Here is a 6,008-nt window from a genome sequence, read left to right as displayed (position 1 = left end):
AATTCATACATCTGCCTTTGGGTTTTGATCAAAGCAGGTGAATAATGTATAGTGATGCTGTCATTGTATTCTGAACACAGGGAACCTGTATATTACTGAATTCTGGTTCTAAAACAACTACAGTATTGCCACTCCTACACGAGACACGTCTGGCACACACGTCGAACATAGAGCCACAGATCAAAAACTTCAATAATATCAGCGTAGATGTTTTTATAGTAAATAGTTAAAAAGTTTGAAATAGTGAAGCTGTGGTAGGCAACATATTTTTGCCACATCTGCACTCACTCTGGGCTCCTGTTTTCAGGCTTTAGAAAAGTGAAGACAGAAGAATATTTTAAGTGTTTTGAAGTCAGATGAATTGAGTAGTATGAACAGCATGAAAAAAAATCATACAATAGAGTCCAAAGGTACAAGGAGCTACCTTTTCAGCCAAAATCTGCGACTTATTTTCTTTTTGGTGGGCCTATAAACAGTGAGGGGGGAAGACTCAGGACAAAGGCTGTGTATTTCTTGGCAGCTTCTGTGCCTTTTCTCCTGCTCATCATACTAGAGTTTTAATTGTAAGGATGTCAAAAGAGGACTTAAATTCTTGTGGGTATCCCCATTTTTTCACTTTCGCACTAACTGTCCAGTTTCTGAGCCAAACTCTTCCAGGAAAAGTTAGATAAAACCACATGGCTGAAAAATGCAGCTCCACTGTCTTTCAAAATTGTGTTTGAGCTGAGAACTGAATACATACAAAAATGATGTTCTTTTAGCCTCCAAATAACATTTAATTGTTAGCAAAATTAACAGTTTTTGAGCAAACTATGTGGATGTGTGTAGAAAACGCAGGTGGAAAAGGGGGACATACAACTAAACTAAACCACATCCCACTTCTAAAGAAATCAGAAGGTGATCTGACTAGATGGAAATCTTTACCCATATCACTCATGGGAAGGGTCGCCACTATAAAAATGATGATCTTGCCAAAAATAAATTACTTATTTTTGATGATCCCTAACAAACCATCACAAGATTGGTTCAGATCTCTGGATTCATATATTTCCAAATTCCTTTGGAAAGATAAACCCCCGCGTATTAGCTTAAAAACGCTACAAAGAACCAAGGATAGAGGAGGATTAGATCTGCCTAATTTTCACCAATACTTCTTAGCCAACAGGCTTCAGTTCATCTCAGAATGGTTAAAACATACCTTCTTAGTTGAGCCCTGGCTAGATGTTGAACAGGCACTATGCAAGGATCTAGAGATTTCGGACCTACCATTTATTAGCTCAAACATCAAAAGACATGAATGCTTTAAAAGTATCAACATCAGCTTTTCTCTAACAGCATGGTGGGAGTTTCTAAAAATAACGGAGTCTTCATTAATCCCATGCAAACGTACACCTATCTGGAATAACCCTGACATATTACAAAACAATAATATGATTAATTTCCCAGAATGGAGTTGTAAAGGAATTAAATACTTAGAACATATATTAGAGGGAACAGAATTTATTCCATTTGACAGACTAGTTGAACAATATGGGATCAACAAGACAATGTTTTTAGAATATCAACAAATTAAATCCATAGTAAAAAAGAAATTTAACCTCAGTCAAGTTGAATTACAAACACCACTAAGTGCGGCACATTTTCTTACTCTTAAATCCCCCAAATTATTATCTAAAATATACAGAACACTTTCTAAATTAGATGAATCAATATCCCTTCCTACTGCAAAGTGGGAAGCAGATTTATCAGTCAACCTAGACCAAAACTTCTGGTCTCAGATTTGCTTAAAAACTTTTAAATTAATTAAAAATCCCAGTCTGCAATTAATACAATACAAAATACTTCATAGAGTGCACTATACAGGTCATCGGATGTTCAAGATGGGCTTTACATCTTCCAACAACTGCTCACACTGTCAAGGCAATACACCAGACAATTACATCCACGCTCTTTGGTTCTGTCCACCAGTGCAAAAGTTTTGGCGCGAGATATGTGAAGACTTATCAAAGTGTCTGAAATGTAACATTCCAACTTCCCCCTTAGTGTGTCTACTGGGCAGCTTAGATAATGTCACTTCAGAAAAGAATATAGCCCATATGATCTTCACTGCCCTATGCATAGCCAAGAAAACAGTCCTCATGAACTGGAAAAATAAAAATAATCTTAATTCTAACCAATATAGAAATTATCTATTAGATTACATTAGTCTTGACACAGCCTCTGCCACCACATTAGATCAATTGCTCTGGGCCCCTTTTATCAGCTCCATCACCTAGTGGGGGTGGGGGGTCATAGTTTGGTCCCGCCTTCACTGTTGTGATTGGTGAGGGGGTAGGGACAGGCTTAGGGCGTTGGGGGGTTCCCCGGAGGCATCTTCCTTGGGGGGCTCAACCCGGGGTAGCGGTCACGTCCGGTTGGGGGCTCTGTTGGCTCTCAGGTGACTGTTTCCTCGCGGCTGCGTGCAGCGGGGCTAGGGGAGGGTCTGTGCTGACGGACGTGGGTTACTGACCTGGCAACCTGGCTGCCCCTGGGTGGGTCCGGGATGGGCGTGAGGTTCTGGGGGCGCTCCGTCTCTGGGCTGGGGCCCGGGCCGGGCCTCGGGGGCTTGGGTCCTGGTTGGTGTGTTGCCGGGGTTGTGGGCGGGTGGGTGCATGGGGGCCCGGCCCTGGAGCAGGGTGCCGCCGGTGCGTCGAGCCGCCTGGGGGGCTCTTCAACTGGTGGGGGGGATGGTCACATCTTGCAGGAGCTTTCTTCTCTTCAGGAACTCTCTGCAGGAGGGGGAGATACAGGAGAGGTGGAGGAAGATCTCAGCCTGGGCGTTTACCGTCTTATGTAGTCTGGAAGATGTGTGGATGGTGGGGTGGGTGCAGTTTTCTCTGTGGTGGGGTTGGGTGGACTGTCCAGGGCTCTGTGGAGCCGGAGGGCGCTACTGCACTGGGCCCCGGTCTGATGGGCCTGGGCCCCCCTTCCCTGGCGGGTCGCGGAGGGTGGGAGTGCCTACTGGGGTCAGGGGTCAGGGAGGGGTTACCTGCCCCTCCCTTCCTTCCCTCCCCATCTCCAGCTGCCTCCCTCTTCCCGCTCCTCCACAACCACCCACACATGCAGGGCCTTGGAGTGGGGGTATGTCACCAGGGTGCAGAGGAGGCTACCCCCCCTGTCCCCTTCTGGCTGCCTCTGCCTCAATTTTATCCCACAACTTAGACATTCACATTATTCACACTCTCATTACACATACATATAGGATCTTGGGGGTGGGCACAATCACGGAGTCCAAATTACCATCAGGGTATATACCTCACCCCTGACGTCGTTGCCCACCTCTCAATTTTAAATACACTTAGTCATTGAGGGCTAGCAGGAGGGACTATGCGCTTACCTGCTGCTCCTTGGCAGGTAGCTCCATGCCCTCCTGGGTTTTAATTGCACCTTAGAACACATATGCATCAACACTACAATGAGTGGGTGGAGGGAGGTTTGGAGTCTTCTCCCACCCCCATTCTCTGCGGCCTGCTGGAGCGGGAGGGCTAGTAGGAGGAGTTGGCCGTCCGACTGCGGTCTGGGGTGTGGGGCCTCCCTGCTGCTGCGGAGTCGGGGTGGTCTGCCTCTCCCCACCGCAGGGAAAAGGGTAACACCACCTGGGTCTGGGTGCAATTCCCCCCTCCAGGGGCAAGGGTACCTAGACCTGGTTTGTAGAGTACGCTTGGGGAGTGTGATTGTGTGTACAGCGTCTCTTTATGTCTGTCTCCACGTTGGTTGAGTGTGGAGTGAGTGCATATGAGAGCATGAGGGTGGGAATGGATGTTTGTGTCTGTGTGTGCCTGTATGTCTGTGTCTATATGTCAGGTTGGGTATCAGACGCCACCTCTCTGGGGACACCTCAGGCCCTCCAAGGTTTGGAGGCCTATCTCCACCCACCACCACTTCCCCTGCCGGTGGCGGACTCCCTCAGGTGTCGGTGTGTTGGTGGTTCTTTGTGTCTGGGGGTGGGCGTCCGGGTACACACCGGCTCACTCCTTGGCGGCCGCTTGTCGGGGCCTGGGGCCTGGGGCTCGCTCGGGCCCCTTTGGAGGTGGGGTGCCCCCGGCCTCTCGGCCTGGGGCTCGGTCACTCAGGCGCAGCTGGGGGCCGGCGGAGCTCACGGGCGCGTCACTGCAACTCCCCCTGACTTCTGCTCCGCGGCTGCTGGGCGAGCCCTCATCTGGGACTCTCCTCAGCTCTTACTGGAACAGTGGCGCGGCTGCCCCTCTGTTGGTCTTCCATGGTCTCTTGTGTTCTGGGGGCCTCTGGATGTCTGGAGTTTTGATCTCCTCCATACCCGCTTCACACCCTGGAGGACGGGGCTGTGGCCCCCCCCCACACTCCCTAGCAGATCATTACATGGAGAAACCTTTGGAATGCAAGCATGCTGATCCACACAGGTATGCACACATGGGTATTCACAGACGCGGACTAAAGCTTTCTTGGCTGCTACCTCAAAGCACACTGTGCGCTGTCTATCTTGCGTGCTGCACAATATCGTTTATTATTTAGTAAATATTGATATCTATGACTAGCTAGTTTATTGTGATGGTGCTTTGTTTTCTCTATTATTATGTTGCTCTTTGTTGTTTGCTGTCTCCTCTGTTTTTTTTTTTTGTTTGTTTTTTTTTTTTTTTCTCCATACAGGTGACCCAGGAGTTCTTTTTTTTTTTCTCTCTCTTCCCCCCCCTTCTCACCGTCTCTTCTCCCCTTTGGTTTTCTTTCTTTCTCTCCCCCTCTTTCTCTCATTCATTCCCCCTGTCCTATTTATTAAAAAAAAAAAAAAAAAAATGACAAAGGATGAACTGAAGCTCTGCCATCACGTAATGTCGCATACTGCTGTTTCTGATGTCATTTAGAAGAAAAAAAAAAAAAAAAAAAAAGAATCCTGCTTTCCCCAAAGTTGGTTTAGGAAGCATTCTCCTCAGTAATCTCCTCAGGGGACGCCTACTCCTATTCAAAAAAAGGTTCCTTGTAAAATGTTGCACGTGACTTAACCATGTTCGAGTTGACATATCTGGCTGGCAATGACTCAGATTGCCTTTTACACAATAACATCTCCATAAATTATGGAGAAAAAGTTTTCTGTATGCCTGAAAGTGGAATTTTTTTCATAAGTTGACAGTTTTATGTGTCTATAAACGTGTGCACATTTGTTTAGCAGTCCTTGGGTAAATTCCAGCTGATGGACTCCACTATCATGCAAAAACTGGCAACATCAACAACACACACAGACAAAAACAGGAGTATTTTAGAATGGGATCCAGATTCCTATTGATACCAGCATAGCTGAGGCCTTACAGAGCACATGTTCTCACATTTCTAACCAGACAAAGGAGACATAATGTATGGTGATGAAGTTTCAGAAGAGGAACATAAGAAAAGGACAGACAAAATAAGGTGACAGAAAGAGTAGAAGAGAAGATGTGTGTGATTAGCTGGGAATGATCCAGTACTGGTGGCAAACAGCATGAATTACACATGTGTGTGTATTTGTGTGTGTGCTCCGATAACTCTGGAACTCTAGGGTTCAGAATATACTGCTTTGAAAATAATGGAGATTCATTTGTCAAGATGTGTATATATATATATATAGCATTCCATATGCTATATGGCTCTTGTGGCAACCAGGTAAGTTTGGATTTGCTTCCACTTGTTGTTTCCCAATGAGTGGAAATAGGAATTCTTTCCAACATTTGCTTTTTTTAATCAAACAAAAAACCCAGGATACCTGCGTATTAGTAAATACATAATTATATCTTATTTTTCATACAGTGAGTACTTCTAATCCCAATTCTGAGGGACAGAGAACAAGCATCATCAGTAAACTTAAACATACATTTAAGTTTAAATATATAACTTCATTTTATTTGGTTAGACTATTTTTGGTTGTAAAGGAGGGTAAAGGTAATATTAAAGTATTTACCTTACAATGCAAAAATGTCCTGAGGAAGAAAAAAAGGTGTACAGAGTGTGTGTGTGTGTATGGG

The sequence above is a fragment of the Copadichromis virginalis genome, linkage group LG12 (genome assembly GCF_057382275.1).
Source record: "Copadichromis virginalis isolate Kocher_CV1m ecotype Utaka linkage group LG12, C_Virginalis_male_GT1.1, whole genome shotgun sequence".
NCBI classification, from domain to species: Eukaryota; Metazoa; Chordata; class Actinopteri; order Cichliformes; family Cichlidae; genus Copadichromis; species Copadichromis virginalis.
Note: the sequence above shows the minus strand (reverse complement) of the source record.